This window comes from Camellia sinensis, chromosome 7 (assembly GCF_055761805.1).
Source record: "Camellia sinensis isolate YWXY chromosome 7, ASM5576180v1, whole genome shotgun sequence".
Lineage (NCBI taxonomy): Eukaryota > Viridiplantae > Streptophyta > Magnoliopsida > Ericales > Theaceae > Camellia > Camellia sinensis.
In genome coordinates, this window is record NC_138967.1 from 114,708,474 (window position 1) to 114,728,103 (window position 19,630).

The window sequence follows — 19,630 nt, forward strand, 5'->3', positions numbered from 1 at the left end:
TGCCCCGACATCAAGCAATATGTTAACTTCATCAACAACGGCCGATGCATGCTCTGCTACTGACCGTCGACTTTTCTGAATGATTGGTTTGAATTTTGGATCAACGTTTAAATAGTGCTAGGCCACGACTGGATCCACTCTTGGCATCTTGTATGGTGTCCATGCAAACACACCGAGGTTGCCGAGTAAGAAGGACACCAGCTAGCGTCTGTCAGCTTCATTCATGGAAGTGCCGATCATGAAGAATTTGTCAGGATTCCCATTGATTTCGATCTGATCAAGGTGTTCAGTTGCCTTTTCATTGGGAATTTTCCCAATGTCCTTGAGGCTCTCTCGATCCGGTACTTCAATCAAGTTCACTTCCAGTTCCTTTGGCCTCTTTGCAACAGTGATAGATAGCATGCCTATGCCAATTTCTGAGAGCCCCGAATTTGCTCAATGCCATATTTAGTTGGAAAGCAGAGTAGTTGATGGTAGGTGCTTAGCACAACCTACATAGTGTGCAACCAAGTCTTTCCCATGATAAGATTGTATAGTGACGGGAGTTTGACGACTAAAAATTCCACGTCTACTGATCTGGTACCCACCCATACTGGAAGTGTGATCTTGCCCAAGGGATACTCGGGATTGGTGTTGAAGCCGAATAGTGGGTAATCGGCCGATAATAGATCGGAATCAGTGAAGCCGAGTTTAACAAACGTCTTGTAATACATTATTTCTAAGTTGCTTCCCTAATCGATGAGAACACGCTCAATTATAAATTTGTTCACGTGTAGCTCGACATCGAGGGGATCAGCGTGGGAAGAGTTACTTCATCTAGGTCGGTGTCATCAAAGCTAATCTTGCCAATTTCATTGGGCCGTTTGGCTGGTGTGATTGGCTTGGGCAGACTAGGTTGCAACTGAATTGTATGTACCTCGGCTGACGACAGTAGGCTGTATATCATGTCAATTACACCAAGTGAAGGTGAATCCGGCCGCAGAGCTACCGTGTTCACTGGATTGTTCTTTCGGACATGTTACGCCAGCCAACCATCTTACACCAACTCCTTCAAGTGGTCCATCAGTGCATAACAGCTGTCGGTATTGTGGCCATGGTCCTTGTGATATTCACACCGCTTATCCCTTCTCTTTGTATTAAGGGGTCCCATTATCTTGGACAGCCACTTAAAGAACGGAAGATGCTGGACTTTGGGCAGGATCTTATTGATCGGCCCAGCCAATTCCGTATACTTCTTGTCCGAACGTCTTGTGCGCCTGCTATCCACTTGATATTGTTCTTTTGAATGATGCGAACACTACCCGCTTGAACAACACAAATCACGCATATTGTCTCGTTTAGCCCGAGTCTGAGGTTCGGGGCTCCTTGATGGCACGACCCTTATCAGCTGAACCAGACCAGATGAAGCCGATTTAACGAATTTTTGTCTGGCCTTGATGCGCAAGGCATCGTCTTCCACCTTATAGTACTCCTCAACTTTCTTCATTAGTGCCCAGACCATTTTGGGAGGCCGTCTGGTTAACGAACTATGGAGAGGACTATTAGGGTGTAATCCTATCTTAAAGGCGGTAATGGCCATGGAATCATTGCAGGCATCATCCACCAAGTTGAAACACTCCCAATAGCGTGCCGAATACTCACGGAGGGTCCCTTCTGGTTTAATTTGCATTGCCCAGAGAGAGTCGGCTTTTTTGGCTGAACTTCGTTAGTGATGAATCTAGCCCTGGCAGATTTTTTGAGCTGATGAAAGCTTCTTATTGACGCTGGCTCCAGTTTATAGTACCATCTGACGGCCAACGGTCCTAGGCTACTTGGAAACATTCGACACATGAGGGCTTTATCATTAGCATGCAACGCCATCGCTTGTTTGTAATGATGAATGTGGTCTAGGGAATCTAATTTTCCGTCATATATGGCGAATGTCGGTGCTGTGAACTTTTTAGGCAGCATAGCCGTTGCAATGCGTCGTACGAAAGGGTCATGCCCGTCCGCTTCATTTGAACCATCACTTCATTTCCCTCGCCTGTGCCGTACATATGGACTTCCTTCGGATGAGCTAGATACATCAACTCACCCCTTCTTTCTGGGTTCCTGAGATGGTGAGTCAGAATCACTGCCAGTATCATGTTTTCGAAGTCAACGTCGTCGATCATCCTTCTCTTTTCTGGGGATCGACCCCGATCATTGTCTTACTGCAAACTTCTAATTGTTCATTGCTATTTGAAGTCTTCTTATTACTGGATGCATTTATTTCTATTTTATTTTTGTAAAATAAAGTTTAATGGGAAATTTAGTATGATCTGGGATATTTAGACATGAAAATGGTTATATCCTTTGGAAAAATCTAAAAAAGAAATAAGGGAGTTAGCTAACGATTTTCTTTGTAAACCTGGATACAGTTTTTGTAAACCTGTTGAATAATTGTGTTGTTTTGAACATCATAGCATCTTTTGTTGTCAAGTCACAACTTCACCATATCTCACTGCATAAGAAATATTATTCAAAATTATCATTCATCCACGAATCACTGCCATGGCATATGGTGAGAAAATGGGATCTGTCATTAAAATTTGTTATCAAAACTTGTGTCGAGTATGGGAATAGGGGTTTATAATTTTTCATTCATAATCTCAATATCTAAGTATACTATGAGTCTACAAGGTAAAACAAGCCACCAAATTCACGGCAAATATGCCTTGGGCCTTGGTTTTGCAATTTGGTTGATTCTCATGATCTATTTGAACAAAAATCTACTGTCCTATGGCTGTAGTTTTATATATATATATATATATATGTATGTATATATATATATTATTTTATTTTTCCTGGAATATTTTTTATATTCCATATGTTCTGCTTCATCTGATTCTGCAGAAGCAAAAGGTCCAACAAGAGTCAGGGATGACTTCTGAGTTACCACGAGAAAAATAGGCACCAAAGGTGATTCGGCAATTCCCACAAACAAAGCCAGTTAGTGCCGGACAAAGCAAGCCTCGACTCTCAAGAGACATTCTGGCTGGAGTGAGTGTCTTTTTCTTTATAGTGTTGTACTCTGTTTCTTTTACCCTTAAACAAAAATTTTAATTCAAGTTCTACCATATAACCCTGCAGGTATTTGGTGGTTCTTGAAGTTTGATATGTTCTCCCATATAGGAACTCTACCTTGTTTGGAGGTCAAATTTCCTCATGGTTTGATTTCTTTGCTTATTGGTTGCTTCTGTGAGAAAGATAATTGTTTCTTTTCTCTCTAGAACTTGTATGTAGCTTGATTAGTCAATTGCTAATTTACTTGTACCATCTAAATTATGAAACAACAATTTCTGAAAGGGCAATGCAGTGCTTCAACTAGTTGTACTGTATAATTGATTAATGCACTGGAATCATTGATCATATCATTGCCAAGGTCCATCCATATTTCGAAGTTGCCAATATTTGGTAAAGCCAATTTTATGAGATATACGGTTCAAGATGAAGACGCCAAAGTTGGTTTGTGTGTATTTGTGGGTATTTTTCTATCGGTTTACTATGTGAATGTTTAAGAAGTTGCTATTTAATTTTTGACTATTTTAGTAGACTAAAATTTTTGTGTTTGGGAAGATGATTGAATTTTTTTGTAGTTGGATGTAATGTTTGTGAGAAAAAAAACGAAATGATTATGGGTTTGATATGGCATTTTGTCTTATTAGCTATTTTAGTCTATTTTGTCTTTTTTGTGGATTTTAACCAAAAAATAGCCTAAACCTAAGTTGCCAAACACCCTCATAATACTAAAACATACACACATCAATAAAGTTGATCAACTATAGATACAGTATTACACAGCCATTACTGGACAATCTTCAAACGCAAGACAAATTCACCCGACTGAGTTCAATTAATTCTGCAAACTGTGATAGCAAAATTGAATCAGTTGCAGGATGATCTATACATTTCATATTCACCAGAAGTTGCAAGACAGTTGAAAGGCTCAATTCATTGAGGTAACGGACCAAGCAGACATAAAACGCACAAAAGGGTAGGATACATAACAAATGCTGTTCTATTTTAGTTCAGCCACAACATGCACCTCTTTGAGCAACCGTTCCATCTCTTGACCCTGATGGACCTTGAGGACGCCCATATCCAACCTTGATGCCAGACAACTGTAACAATTACCCATAAATAAATGAAAAACAAATAAATTTAGTAATGCAACATCAAAAATATATTTTTCGAATAATTATTAAGAAATCAATTCAATTATTCAATTGATCCCAAAACCAGAATCTATGGAGAATTGATCCAAAAGGGAAATCAAAGGTTTCACAAAGAATAAGAGAGGAGAAGAAGAAAAGGGCTACAACTTCAACCCAAATGGTCATAACCTTAATCACTCAATAATATTCTCAAAACTAACTAAACATATTCATATAATGATCTATTTATAAGCGTTCAAGAAACCCTAACTAAAAGGTTAACCAAAACAAAATAAATACTAATCGTAAAATATTATCAAAACTAATTATTATGCCCAAATGCTTCAACCAATTCCTTTTAATTCCCCATCAATAGGCCTAGGACATTTTACCTCAATTTAACCTGATTACGGACTTCCAAATCATTGGACATCATTACACCCAGAAGATGAGAGAAAAGTTGTTTTATTATGCAGTTTGTAGATGTCGAAGACTGTTTTCAAATAACAGTTTTGAGCTCAAAATGTGCAGTTATAGAATAGACCCAATGCTCAAATTTAATGTGCTGATAAGCATATGATGCCTACTTTACCTCATTGGAGATGTCAAACACGCCTTCTTGGATCTTCTGAAGTATCTTTGCAGCAGTCTTTATAAAGGCCTGTAAGATAACTCAGCAAGAGCTTCCTTATAAACATAAGCATTATGAAGTGAGAGCCTGGTTTAAATTTAGGCAAGTAATTTTACCTCCTCAACATTTTGGGTAGCTCTTGCAGATGCCTCCAAGAATAAAAACCCATTTTCCTTTGCAAATTGTTCCCCTTCCTCTTTGTTGATGGCTTTTCGGTGCGCAAGATCACATTTGTTCCCTATAAGCATGATTGTCATGTTGGGGTTTGCATGTTGCCGAGCATCTTCAAGCTAGCTTGCCAGATGATTAAATGTCTCTCTCTTGGGCAACAGATGAGAAATCATAATGGATTACATTAAAAATCTAGAAGTTTTAGGTATATCGAAGGACACATACACAGAACAACCCTCAATATGTAGGCACAGAAGTATAATTCCTATTTGGGACAAAGATAATAGGAATGTACCCATACGTACACATAATAACATACAGAGCTTTTCCTCAGATTGATAAGAAGTAAGTTGAATCCAACAAGAACCCAAAACACGTAGACAATCAATACTGCCCAGGTCCTCCATTAACCAAATATGGAAGCATAACTATGTATCTTTTACTTTATCTATTCTTCATACTTATTTAGTTATGCAATTCGCAAATACAACAAATCAATGCTTGTTCTAGGCTAGATGGACATTGCCTATTGAGTAAATACCTTTTAAGGTCTCAGTTCCCATGTACCAAAACATAACTTAAATTGTGTACACGTAAGTAAATAAGGATAATTTATGGCAATTTACCCCCACTCATTTGTAATTTACTCAACAACACTAAATTCTTATTTGGGAAGCAAGTAATCCGACATATGAATACTTGTTTCATCATATTTCTGCATTGCCTGGTCTGGGACTACCTCCTTACGTCTAGATTCTTTAAGACCAAAAGAACCATCCATGTACTTGTATATGTTTCTGGGGGTCCCTCTGTGTGTGTGTTGGGGGGGGGGAGCTTCAGAGTTACGAATCGAACAGAAGCTTATTATCATTCAGGTGGATGATGAATCCAGAGGAGGTTTAGTGGAGATCATTGAGAGGAATCGACTCAGAAGTTACACTATGAAGATAGATTTGAGGGGTGTCTCTTGGGCAATACAGGCTTTGCGACAGGTTTCGGGTTAGCATAGTGGTCGATCTTTTTTCACCAAGTACACAAGTAGTTCAACAGTTTTTTGTCTACAGAAATTTAGCAACAAGAGAGGCATCTTTGTTGAGATATCAAAATGGAGGGCTGAGGTAAAAAGAAGTAACATCATCATTCCGACAAGGGTTAATGGCCAGGGGTGGTTGGCAATGGCCAAGATGCTTGAATGAGTTATCTATCCATGGAGACTCCAGGGTTAAAGATGATGAAAGAGAATGAGGACTAAAGACAAGGGAGGACAGCATCAAAGTAACTAAATTTTATTAAGGACTCGTAGAGGAAACATAGATGTGAACATGATTCTTCATCAGAAAACACGGGCAAACAAAGGAGCTTGATATGCCGATGTGCTTAAGTCTAAATCAGGTATGAAAAATCTAGAAATCCTCTAGATGTTGATTTGTGATTATGTATCAATTTTAAGCGGAATATAACAATCCCAATCAAACAATCAAGACAAAGAGACACAGCGATTTAACGTGGAAAAAACCACAATTGGACACCTCCAACTGTGATAAAAAAACCACGGGCAACAGCCACAAGAACAATCCACTAAGAAGAATTAAAGGAATTACACAGGTATACTCTCAATTACCTAGCGAATCCACAACGCCTAATTGAACCAACCTCTATGTGCCTCTTCCAACCCCATCTTCACCACGGAATTGTCTTTCTGATGAGCCACTCTGGATTCCACCACAGCTTCAGGCTCGAATTCTTCAGAATACACAACTGAAAAACAACACTCTCTTTTGTAGAACAAAACACAACCTTTGATGTACTCTCTTTAGATCATGAGTTGAATACTCAATAAAAGCATCAAAGAAAACTAGCAAAATCTCTCCAGATATAAACCTTAAGATGCAAAAATAAGATCAGGAGAAGTCCAATTAATCTCCCTTAGTTTTGGGAGAAAACCAAGTATTTATAGAAAACCAAAGCAATCCTAATTTCAGAAGAAAACCAACTCTTTAATCAAATCTGGAAATCTGGGATCGCGCGGTCCGCTCGAGCGTGGGTCTTCCCGCTCGAGCGGAGACTTCAAATTCTGTGATTTCATACAGGCTTCACGCTCGAGCGTCAGTTTGGCCGCTCGAGCGGCGAATCACACCATCCAGTACTTTTTCAGGCGACTGCAGAGATGCTGAGAGCTTCCAATCCCCGCTCGAGCGCCCGTTTCCCCGCTCGAGCGGACAGGCCAAAACTGGAAAAACTGGAAAAATAAAACATGATCGAACAGGCAACTTTGAATGCATTTTTGTATTTTGCTTTATCATCACAGTCATAATCAGCGAAGTGGCAATCTTGAAAGCTTTATCATCACAAACTTCTTTGAAAGGCTTGATTCGGGTTGGATTCGCATCTAAACACTCAAAGACTCACTGAAATAAAAATGCGAATAAAATTACAAATCAAAGGAGTTTTGTCAAACGGGATTGCCAAGAAATAAAACCTAACAAGGTAGTTTGGAAGGCAATAACTTTGTTTTGGAGATGAGCAAGGTGGTGGTATGCAGCAGAACTGACTTCTTCAATGAGTGGGCACAGATTAAGAAGGAATTAAATCAATAGTTTAAAGCTTCAATTGTTCTAAGGCCTTTTCAATTAAAGAAGGCTCTGTTTTTTGCAAAAAGCATTGAGGAGGCTGATTACTATGGTGCTCAAGGAGTATGTTTCTTTGAAAAGAGCATTGTAGTGAGGCTGGAAAACTGGTCGGAGGAAACGCACAGTCGGGCCAATGTCATTTCTTCAAATGGAGGCTAGGTCTTTGTATGTGATTTGCCTTTTAATCTCTGGAATTACAGGGTTTTCGAATGGATTAGGTCGAAGTGTGGTGGTTTGATAGAGGCAGATCGTAGAACTAGAACTTTCGAAAATCTCTTTAAGGCAAGATTGAAAGTCAGAGGTTATGGTAACGGGTTCTTACATGTGACTATTCGTGTTCCATTCGATGATATTTCTACTGTTGTTCGATTGAAGACTCTATCAAAGCCTGCCGAAAGACGGGAGGTTAATCGGCAATGGGGGTTTTTATGCAACTTTAGTGCTGGGGAAAAAGAAGGTGAGGAGTCTCAGGGGACAGCCCCGACACGTGGCAAAATGGAGATGAGAAGATAGTTGGGTGATTTGATTGAGGTGAGAGATGGTAATGGAGGAAGAGTAAGAGACAAAAAGGGCAGTCAGGAGTGGGCTCAGCCCAAGATTTGTTTGTTTCAAGTAAGAATAATTGTGTTGGTGGTCTGGAACTGTTAGGCCCAAATGATATTCAAATTTACAAGGATAAGGGTCCAACCCTTAATGGGTATCCAATTGATGCTATTATTCATAAAAAAGAGGTTTTATTGAAGGCCCAAGGGTTTCTCTTCCCAATCCAATAGAGGTTTCGAGGTTAAGTTCGGGTAGATAGGGAGATTAGGTTCTTTTGGCCAAACGAGTTACAGATTCTGAGTTAGTCGGAGATAAGGGACTTCGAAGATGCTTAGTAACTGAGGAGAGGAGTCGATTCTCACCCTACGATGTATCACAACTAGATAATCGTGCTCCACAATTATTGTTGCTCATTCATGGAGATTTGAATATAAAGGAAGCACAATTAGGGTTGGCATATATGGTTGATAGGTCAAATGGGGATTTTCAGAGATCAAATGGGATGCCAGAGGAAGGGGCTGAGGATTTGATGGGCCTCAGAAAAGCAGATTCGGGAGGTGGACGAGGGTCATTTTCAAATACACGAGGTATTGTAAAATCTGGAGGAGTATGGATCATCTGAGAGTTCAAAGTCAAAATCTAAAGTGGAAATCAGTGAAGATGAGCAAGCCGATAATGAGTGGGACCTCAATAGTTTTTTAATGTAGATTGTACTACTGAGGGAGAGGATATCAAAAAGGTTTATGAATCTCTGAATCAGGTCAGTCCTTCCTTTAACCAAGATTTAACATTTTCATCTTCTCATAAGGAGGTACAAGCTATTCCAAACTCTTCTTTTTCTGGAGAAGGGGCTAGGGGTGGGGTTTCTTTGCTTTATCTGTCCAATTCTTTTTGCCCTGTTCGTGAAGTCTCATCAGTTGATACTGTTGTACAAGGGGTTACTTATGAAATCCCAACGACCACTGTGAATGAGTCTATCACAGTGTCTAAGTCCTCACACTCTATTATCTCTCAAGGTCAGGTGAATAACAATCAGGGTGGGGTCTTGGGTAATCATTTTGATAAGGGGGCCAGGTTTTTAGTGAAGGGAATGAGAAAACAAAGAGATGGCTGAAGGAGTTCAGCAAGTATGAGACTTGCCCAATTAAGAAGAATGAGGTACCTCATTTTATGCAATTACTTCAGGTTATGAGACTGTCACTAGTTAAAATTAAGGGCACATTTGGGCATTTAGGATGCATAATAGGTCCACGAGGGAGAAAGTTGTTAGAAAATAAGGTGAGAATAGTAAAAATGGGGTAAGGGAATTGAGGAATTTAAAAATTTCAGTTAACTATAAGAGGAGACGAGAGAAGGATAGGGGAGAAAATGTTTCCCTATGAAGATTATTAGTTGGAATGTGAGGGGTTTGGGTTCTCGGAAAAAGCGAAGTGTTATTAAGGATTTTCTAAGGAGTTATCAATCGGACATAGTTGTTTTTCAGGAATCTAAAGTAGAAGTGTGCTATAGGAGTTTCATGCAAAGTCTTTGGGGCGTTAGACATAGGAGATGGGTTTGTTTGCGTTCGGTTGGTAGATCGAGGAGAGTTTTGTTATTGTGGGATGAGAGAATCGTTTCTGAGTGTGAAACTATAGTGGAGGAGTTTTCACTATCAGTTAGGTTTAGGAACCTTGACAATACAGAGTGGTGGTTGACTGGGGGGACTTGTTTTTAAGGAAGATTTTGAGAAGGCATATGACTATGTGGATTGGCAGTTTTTAGATTTTATAATGGACAAGAATGGATATGGTGAGTGGTGGAGATCTTGGATTAGGGGATGTTTGTCGACTTGTAATATATCAGCCGTAGTTAATGGTAAACCAGGGGATTGCTTTAGGGCTTTGCGGGGGCTACGACAAGGGGATCTACTATCTTCTTTTCTTTTTATTTTGGTGGCTGATGTACTGGGAAAGATGGTCGATAGAACTAAAGAAGCAGGTCTTTTTGCGGGGTTGGAGGAAGGGAGGGATAAAGTTAGTGTGACACATTTACAATATGCGGATGATACCAAATTTTTCTCTTCAGGAGATGAAAGTCAAATAGTTAATCTTTATTCGATTTTGAGACTTTTTGGGGTTATCTCAGGGCTTAAGGTTAATTTGGAAAAAAATAGTGTGATGGGAATTAATATGCAGCAAGATTAGCTTCAGAACAGGGCAACACTTTTAGGATGTGGTATAAAGTCATTTCCATTTAAGTATTTGGATCTTCCATTAGGAGGTAATCCTAGGAGTGCAACTTTTTGGAATCCAGTAGTAGAAAAGATTGGCAAGAGATTAGAAGGGTGGAGTAAGGCTTTATTATCACATGGGGGTAGATACACTTTGGTTAAGACTGTTTTGACTGGTATTTCTATTTATTATTTATCTTTGTTCAAGGTTCCTGTTAAGGTGACAAGGTCACTAGAAAAGTTAATGAGAGATTTTCTTTGGGAAGGCAAGGATGAGGAGAAAAAGGATCACTTGGTGAATTAGGAGTTAGTGTCGCTACCTAAGGAGAAAGGGGGTTTGGCTATCGGTAATATTTTGGCCCTTCTTGGCAAGTGGTTGTGGAGATTTCCACTTGAGACTGATTCACTTTGGCATTCGATTATAAGAAGCAAATATGGGACTCATGACAATGGTAGGGATTCGCAGGTGGTTTTAAGGGGTAATTGTCATGCTCCTTGGAAGTCAATTTCTCAAATTTTCACATTTTAGTCTTGTCATTCTTCTGTAAGGGTGGGAATGGGGAACTTGTTCGATTTTGGGAGGATGTTTGGATGGGTCAATCTTCTTTTGCTGTTGATTTCCCACATCTATATAAAGTGGCTTGTTCTCATAATTCTTCAATTGCTTCCATGGCTTATTCACTTTTGGCTCCAATTCCCTAGAATTTTGATTTTTTTAGGAATTTTAATGATAAGGAGGGTTCATAGTTTACTTATTTATTACTCAGAATTGATCATTTTTCTTTATCCCCTCAAGAGGTTTGGACTCTACATTCGTCTGAGATATTTTCTTGTAAGTCTTTTTTTAATTACATCATTGATAATCCTCAAGTTCCTCAGTTTCCTTTTTGCAAAAAAGTTTGGAAGGCTTGTGCTCTCCTAAAGGTAAAGGTGTTCATGTGGGCCTCGTAAAATGGAGGCATTTTGACAAATGATACATTGCAGAAACGGAGACCTAATCGTTTTCTAAATCCTCAGTAGTGCATTCTGTGTTGTAAGAATGGGGAATTTGTGGATCATTTATTCTTGCATTGCCCAATCGCTTTGAATTTATGGCATAGATTGTTTTCTTTGGGGAATGTTATGTGGGTAGCCCCAAAAGGGAGTGCGCATATGCTCCTAGTTGATTTTCGCACATTCGAAGGATCAAAGAGAGCCAAAATGGGTTGGACATAGCCTGGTCTGCCTCAAAAATTTACAAACCAAGGGTTGGATCGGAAAGCATAGGCCGCCTTCCACAATGGATACGACCGTGAAGGGGTAGAAGTCCAATTTGTCCCAGGAAGTGTACCCTTTCTTGGCCAGCTCAAGATGGACGTTATCTGGAATGTTGAATTCCCTTTGGAACTCAGCCATGGAATGTTGAATTCCCTTTGGAACTCAGCCATGGCGCTTGGAGAACTAACCATAAATCAGTATTTTCCCATTTATCCCAGTTTTATTTTGTATGACAAACAGCTCAGTCAAAATTGGATGACTCTGGCTATCGTTTGCTCGGTCTTTGAGCCTCACCAACCGTGATGTTGAATGTGCCTGGTCAGTCCTAGTTTGTTTTGCATTATTAAAAAATAAGTGCAAGTATTAGCACGGCAGCAAGTGCGCGGTTATCAAAATACGCCTAGCTCGGCTACAATAGTTCCTATTGCACTATAATCCTTAACTCGGTTGTCATTTTAGCTCGGTCATGGAGCCTAAGACGTTAGGCCAGTTCTGAGCCTTCATCCTAAGTGCTCGATGCTTAGCTCGGCCAGATGTCCCCACAAAGCTCCTTGCGCGGTCACCGCCCTTTAGCAGGACCACAAGCTAGTTTTAGCCCTGCTTAATCCTATTTTTGGGTCTAAAAGTGGGATTCTGCTCGGCTTTATCCAGAATCTACGCTGTTCATCCTAAATGTAAAGTTCATACACTAAAGCTAAGGAGAATGAGGGGCACGGTGGCCCCATGTGTGTTTTTTATTCCAGTTTTGCCTAATTTCTACAGATGCCTATCGATTTTGCCCCATGAGAGGGGCATCGGCAGTGTTTCAACAATCCTAAATAAAGAAAAATGAAAAAACTCAAAGAACAAGAATGGAAAAGAGTTAAAGGCAAGAAGAACTTACGAATTTGGGCGCCAAATCGAGTTCCAATCAACCTTGACCTCGACCTCTGCTGCAATGTCTATGAAGATGGAGAACACTAGAAGCGGTGCAAGCGGGAGCGACGGCGGCGGGGGCGAGGGTGGCAGAAACTCAAGGGTTTAGGGTTTTGCGCAGATGAGATGAACAGTGAAGGGGTTTGAGGTCTGACCTTTCGTGTATATAGGTGATGATAAAGATGCGCCAACTTTTCGAATTTCAGAGATAGTGGGGACAGTTGTGAGGTTGCATAGAACCAATCAGAGGGGGCCACGTGGCGTCAAAAAGATGGTTTGCCAGTACGGCTGATTAATTGATGACAAGATGATCGGCGCAAGTCTCAATGACTGACCAAAGTGGATAGCTCGGTCAGAAATAGTAATCCCAATCACGCTCAGCTCGGATGGGATTAAGGGGCAATTGAAAGGGAGATTTGTGTCGAACAGTGGGCCGAGCTACACTAACACAGAATATGGTGTTGGGCCGTGAAATGAGAACTTGGGGCGCGTTGTGAGGCCGAATTGGATCCGCACTAAATATGGTGCAACGCCGGATTAGGATTGTTTGGGATGTATTGGGCCAAGCTAAGACTTCACGGAACACGATGTTAGACCAAGTTTGACCCACGCGGATGATGGTGTTGGGCCAGACTTGGCCAAACAGGCTCACGGCCGGGGCCGAGCTGTAGACGGTTCGGACTGCAATTGTGAAGACAAACGGTCCATGAGACCGCAGTGCGTAGCCGAGATGCCGAACAGCGTGCCCGACTTCCGTCGGCGCTAATAGGTTAGTTTTGGTTCGACTCAACATTAAGCAGTCCAACGTGATGTTTATGTTTTACCAAGTAATAGCTCGGTTCAATATTCCACGTGGACCAATGACGAGAAGAAGGGAATCCACTCCTGGTATGCGTCAATATCGTTTGGCTGTGCGACAAACACTGTTTGGCGGTTTCGATCTTTACACGTGTAAGAAAGGTAGAGGGGAGCACAACCGCCTGTCCAGGAAGGACAACAGAGGTAATGTGCCCACAATCTCTGAAGCTGCATGGCCAACCTTGAAAAGGTGGAAGAGGCACATGTTGGAGGTAAGCAACCTGAAGCAATCTTGAACTCTTTCCCTCTCTCTAGAGTGCTCTGCCTTCTCTCTTCTCCTAGAAAGCTAACTTAACCGTTGGCGGGGTTTTCCGGCAAACCCACCCACCGAGTAGCTCACTTTTATTTTGTTCACAGTGCGACGGAGTCCTAACGGAATGAGACGAGCTTGGTAGTAAGGAGGTACGGAGCGAGTCTAATATTTCTCTGTCATACAAAAACTCTCCTAAATAGGACATGGATGATCACCTTTCGAACCCACCTCATGAATAGCATACACATATTATATAGTTGATAACTGATTACTGGTATTTAAATAAATAAATATTTATGGAAGCAGTTGGATGATGGGGCTAACCCACATGTGTACTGATCTGTATGCTCAAACAATAATACAAAGAACAGATAAGTTATTTATTTATAAATTATTCACAATTTGAATATATGGTACATCCTGAAACTTAATGTGCCACCTATAATAAATCTTATTCACGCATTAAATATTTTGAATATCTTTTCTTTTTGAAGTATATAAAATTGCTCTCCAAGTAACTGTAAGTACTAGATTATGGTGCCTGCACAACAAATAACAGTTGGTTACTCTAAAGAATGCAGATCACTTGTGATTTCAATTCACATAAATCAATTATTTTACTTTTTATCTTTTATTTTATTTTATTTCTAAACTATCAATTTCGTCTATTTAATTATTGGATTTTATGAATTAAGTTAATATGGTCTAATTGGACATAGTTTATCCAAATTATTAGTCACCAATTTGTGGTTTGAAATTTCAGGTTCAATTTTTGTAGAGAAGAATTTGATTATTCTTTGTTTCTTAAAAAAAAAAAAAAAAAAAAAAAAAAAAAAAATTAATGTAATGGGCAAAAAATAATTTTACATTCAAACAATCATCTTCTATTGTCCTGTATATGGCCCCGTTTGGAATAAATTATTTTAATAATTCTTAACTTTTTAATTAAAATATGGATTAAAAAATAATATGTTTAGAAATTTTTTTTAATTTTTACGAAAAAAATATAAAAAATAAAAATAAAAAAATAAATTTTTTAACTTTTTAATATATGCAACTGCCTTTTTAATTTTTTTAATATTTTTTGAACTTTTAGGCCAAAGTAGTGGATTGCCAAACAACACCTAAATATATTTGTAATAATTAAAATGGGGCGGGTGCACAGAGTTGTTAAACCTCAGCACTCTACGAACGACACGTACACATCTTCTGAAACCCCAAGGGTTTATGGGCAGTCGCACCAAAACAGAAGCGAAGACGATCAGGAGCTCTGCAAAAACCCTTTTTCACACTCACGAATCCGCCATGTCCATGAGGCTCCTTCAAACTATCTCTGGTATGTTCTCAGTCTCACCTTTCAATCTAGAGAGAGAGAGATGGTGAAAGTATTTCTGATAGTCTCTTTTCTCTTCTTCTTCTTCTTCTTCTTCTTCTTCTTCAGGGCATCACCGTTCACTGTTTTGAGCACTCGGAGTCCGCCATTTTGCAGCTTCGACTGAAGAGTACGCAAAGAGAAATTACGTTAATAATGATTCAGAGTACAACACCGTCATTGCCTCTCTCACTTCTCAACGAAGGTCTCTCTCTCCGATTTTAGGTGTATTACTCACATTCTTACTTAGATTTTGCTTCATTTGATATAGACTACTCCAATGGCCTAACTCAAATTTGAGTAATTATTAGTAAAAATTTGGTAATTGGTAGGTACAATTGTAAATTTAGAAATTTGAGTAAAGCCTTGATTTGGGTCAAAATTTGAGTTAAACTAAGGGAGTGGAGAAAGATCTCCCTTTCTCTCTTTGATTTGAGGTCTATAGATATATGTTTGTGTTGTATGTACGCCATCTCTAGCCCTTAACCCATTTTTTACTCAGATTTAGCTTCATTTCATATAGAGTACTTCAATGGCCAAACTAAAATTTGAGTATAAATTAGTAAAAATTTGGAAAGTGGCACCATTGTATATTTAGAAAATTGAGTAAAGAAAAGGGCCTCCCTTGATTTGGGTCCAAATTTGAGTACAACTCATTTTGGTATGAGTTTGAGTTTTGTTTTGTAACGCCCTCAAAAAAAAATACATAAAACCCATCATTCTTAACATGTAATAATATAAGAGAAACAAACATCTTTCTATTTATTAGAGTAGTTCTTATAAAAGTATTACATGTTGACAACAAAAGTAAACGCCCTATAGGCTTACAACTTTCCAAGCCAACACTTGGTTACAAGAAATGAGTACTAACTCATGTACATATTAAGCCCTTGGCTTAAAATTTACATGTAATAAATCGAAGGAAAACAAAACAACCAAAAAGTATGTCTGCCTCTAGCCTCCCAAGCTATGTTCTTGGAGGTGGCATGTTACCTGTACCTGAAAATGATGTCCCATATAGGGTGAACCACAGCCCAGTAGAAATATACTAAACCAACTATAAACAATGACAAAAAATAGCAGCATTCGATAGATGGTCCACACTTATATTCCCACTTATAACACATCACAGCTTTATGACATTCAAGTCCATGTTACATTTCATTTCCCACTTCTTTTCAACTTTGAGTTTGAAAACAAGGCTCAGAACCTAGCCAAATAACTTAATGAGATTATGACTCATCTTTAAATCACTTTTGAAATTCATGATGGATACACATTTTGGTGTTGTATCAATAACACATAAACCACTTCCATATTTCATGAGGGATACACATTTTGGTGCTATATCAATATAACATAGAAAAACTTCTATACTTCACAATTGATAACGATATACATTTTAGTGCTATATCAAATCAATTCAAACACTTCCATAATCCACACTTGATACACATTGTAGTGCTGTATCAATGTCAAACAAAATCGGGTTTAGAGGTCCATCCCCTATCTTCCCCTAAACCGTGGAGTACATCCCCTATCTCCTCCCACACACACAATATATAAAAAACATAGGTCATATACATAATCAATCAATACATAAAGTTAATGTATTATTCCAACCGCTATATTGGTTAGCATACTAACTCGAGTAGTTCTAGTTTGCCTAATCATCATGCATTGTCTACAACAATCAAGACTATCCTCCACCGATAGCCCAAGCAGGTATTTCTAAACAGAAAATAAATGCATCAAATGGATAAAATATCGATATTTCAACTAGGTGAGTGATAAATGATCCAACTACACCCTTTAATTCCATACATTCCCAATTTCAACATTTTCAATTCAATTTCTCATTTCTCAAAATTAATTTTACAAATTAATTTACCAATGTAATTAGAGCATTTCCTATAATTAACAAAACAACCCTAAGGTTCCATTTCTATCAATGACCCAACATTTACCTCAATTCCCCATGCTAAACATACATATAGGTTTATATAAGTAAAACCCCTTCTTTTGTAAAATTACATAAAAGCCCAAACTTTCTCAAAATTACTCAACAACCCCCAACATATCGAAATGCTAAAATTTAAAGACAAAGCTCATAAAGAGGAGTAAGATATCCCTACCTCGAAGTTAGAGCTCAAATGGGAAAGTTGAAGAAAACCAAAATGCTCCAAATACCAAGATCCACGGATCAAAACGAAGCCCTCGACGATCAACACACTTTTCACAAAGGCCGAAGGATAAGGGGACACTCTAACTAGATCAAACCTTAGAGAGAAGGGAGATCCTAGAGGGAGAGGCTCTCAAAATCGATTTTGGAAAAGTAAGAGAGAGAAAGAAAATGTAAAGAGTGATTTAAAATTACCTAGCTGATGACTCATATACGTATGACCCGCTCGAGCGTAGAATAGAACGCTCGAGCGTCAAGAACAAAAATCTGGAACCGCTCGAGCGCAAGAAGTCCTACTCGAGCGCCAAGAAACAAAAGCAAAACACATCCGCTCAAGCGCGAAGAACCAGTCCGCTCGAGCATAGATTTTCATCTCCCAAAACTTTTTCAGAAAAAGAACTACCCGCTCGAGTGCCAACAAGCCCGCTCGAGCGCGCTCGAGCGCGCAAGAAACCCGCTCGAGCGTAGAAAACACATCTGCAGAAGTTTTGCAGGGACACGAAATGCTAGAAGGGTGTAAACCCCGCTCGAGCGCAAAATTACCCGCTCGAGCGGGCCATTCAAAAACTGGGCAACAACAATGGGAGCCAAAGCTCTACCAACCTGTAACAACCAAGCCCAACGCATCCTAAAACTCAAGCAAATGGATTTAAAGGACGACAACAAGATAGATACAACTACCAACTCCACGGAACCGAGTTCGGAATACAACTGAACAGTAAAGGGACAACCTGGATCGCTATATGTTTTGTTTGGATGGGGTGATTCAGTGAGAAATGATAAGAAATGACAAGAAATAGTGGGTGTTTGGGAAGTGAGTTTTTTGGTAGGTTTTTTTAGTTGTATGATATTATTGGAGAATTTTTTTTTTTTTTTTTTATGTTTGGGAAGATAGTTGGGTTTTTTTTTGTGATTGGATGTGATGTTTGTGAGAGAAAAAGTGAAATGATTATGGGGTCTGATGTGATTTTTTGTTTGGATTTGTTTTTTTTTTTTATTTTGTAATCAATTTGTCTTTTAGTGAAAAAAAACCAAAAAAAATCCCTCCCAAACACTGCCATAAATGTTCTCATGTTTTGATTTGTAAGTTAGTGAAAAATGGTGAAAATTGATGAGAAATGGTGAGAAAGAGATCTCTCTTACTAAGCCTATTTCATTTTTTACCAATAGTGGTGCGATTTGGTGAAAAACAAGTCGATTGGTTATAAAATATTTATAATGGCAAGATGATTGACCCTTAAAATACAAAGGAAGAAATAGAAATCTCGCTCATATTTCTATCACTTGCTTTGCTTTTTTACTCATTCAAACATGACAGTGGGAAAACACAATCATTTATTTTCTTTTTCTCACCCTACAATTCAAACGGATAGGGAGTGGAGAAAGATTTTGAGCATTTTTACTCAAATTTGAATTTGATATGGATTAATGGTAAGGATTGGAGATGCTATATGACATTTAGTTACTTGGCATTTATCTGTTATGTAGGCATTATTTGTTGAGAGATGTGTATGATGAGATGATGCTAGATGGGGTTAAACCAGAGCGAGATACATTCCATTCACTGATTGCTGGGGCGATGGAAGGCACTCGCTTGCAGGGCGCTTTCTTCTTCCGAGATGAAATAAAAGCCATGGGTTTGGTTCCTGACGTATGTATAATTGTTTTTTTTCGTTTCTATAATCACTTTTGTTATTAATTAATTTGTTCATTGAAATTTGTATTTCTGTTTTTTACATATATGATATATCTATCGAGTGGAGCACAAAATTCTTTGTGTATTCCTGAGGTCTGGATAGTAGCACCTTGCCGACTACTGATTGAATTGCACTCAGTTTCAACTAGTTTTTAGTATCTATTTCTTGTATATGACTTAGAAGATGGGTTTGGGTTTTTAAGCATAATAGATACTACAAATCCAAGGTTCTTTTTCTCCCTTCGGTTGAACCCTTTTTCTATTCTTGGTGCCCTTGGGTCAGTTAATTTTGTTAAATGTGGAATAATGTTATTTGGAGATAGTGCAAGAGAATGCAAATCTAGAATAATTTTAGCATATAAAAAGAATTGGCTAATTATAAGTTGAATATATTACTAAATTCTAGGTGTAACTTGAGGATTTTTTCTTTCTTCTTATTTTTTATTTAACTTTAAAATGGAAAGGAGAAAGAACAACCTCTTGGAAGGGGAACAAATGCAACATGATGTAAACTTCAAGTCTGGTGTGGCATGAATCTTCCATTTGTTTATTTTCCTTATTATGCAATTTTGATGAGACGATTTAGCCTTCGGAAGAGAACAAAAAAGGACAATCATCTAGTGTTCCTCTGAAGTGAGCCAGAAGGGCAATTTTGTGAGGTTTGGCCAAAGTCCATTAGGTGTGCCAAAAAAATTATCCAATGGTTCTCATATAGTTTATTTTTAACTTTTTATGTTT

At 38.7% G+C, this 19,630-nt stretch overlaps 2 long non-coding RNA genes and 1 pseudogene across 2 annotated transcripts; 2 read left to right on the forward strand and 1 right to left on the reverse strand.

The window, feature by feature from the left end:
• The first annotated feature begins 2,890 nt into the window (after positions 1 to 2,890).
• LOC145794749 (uncharacterized) lies at positions 2,891 to 3,392 on the forward strand. The gene is made up of 2 exons (XR_014334689.1): positions 2,891 to 3,021; positions 3,112 to 3,392. It is a non-coding gene; the product is annotated as an uncharacterized LOC145794749 (long non-coding RNA).
• A 657-nt stretch (positions 3,393 to 4,049) lies between these two features.
• LOC114296581 (ras-related protein RABB1b-like) lies at positions 4,050 to 5,758 on the reverse strand (annotated as a pseudogene).
• A 9,045-nt stretch (positions 5,759 to 14,803) lies between these two features.
• LOC114273921 (uncharacterized) lies at positions 14,804 to 18,992 on the forward strand. The gene is made up of 3 exons (XR_014335885.1): positions 14,804 to 14,978; positions 15,084 to 15,219; positions 18,685 to 18,992. It is a non-coding gene; the product is annotated as an uncharacterized LOC114273921 (long non-coding RNA).
• Positions 18,993 to 19,630: the final 638 nt, after the last annotated feature.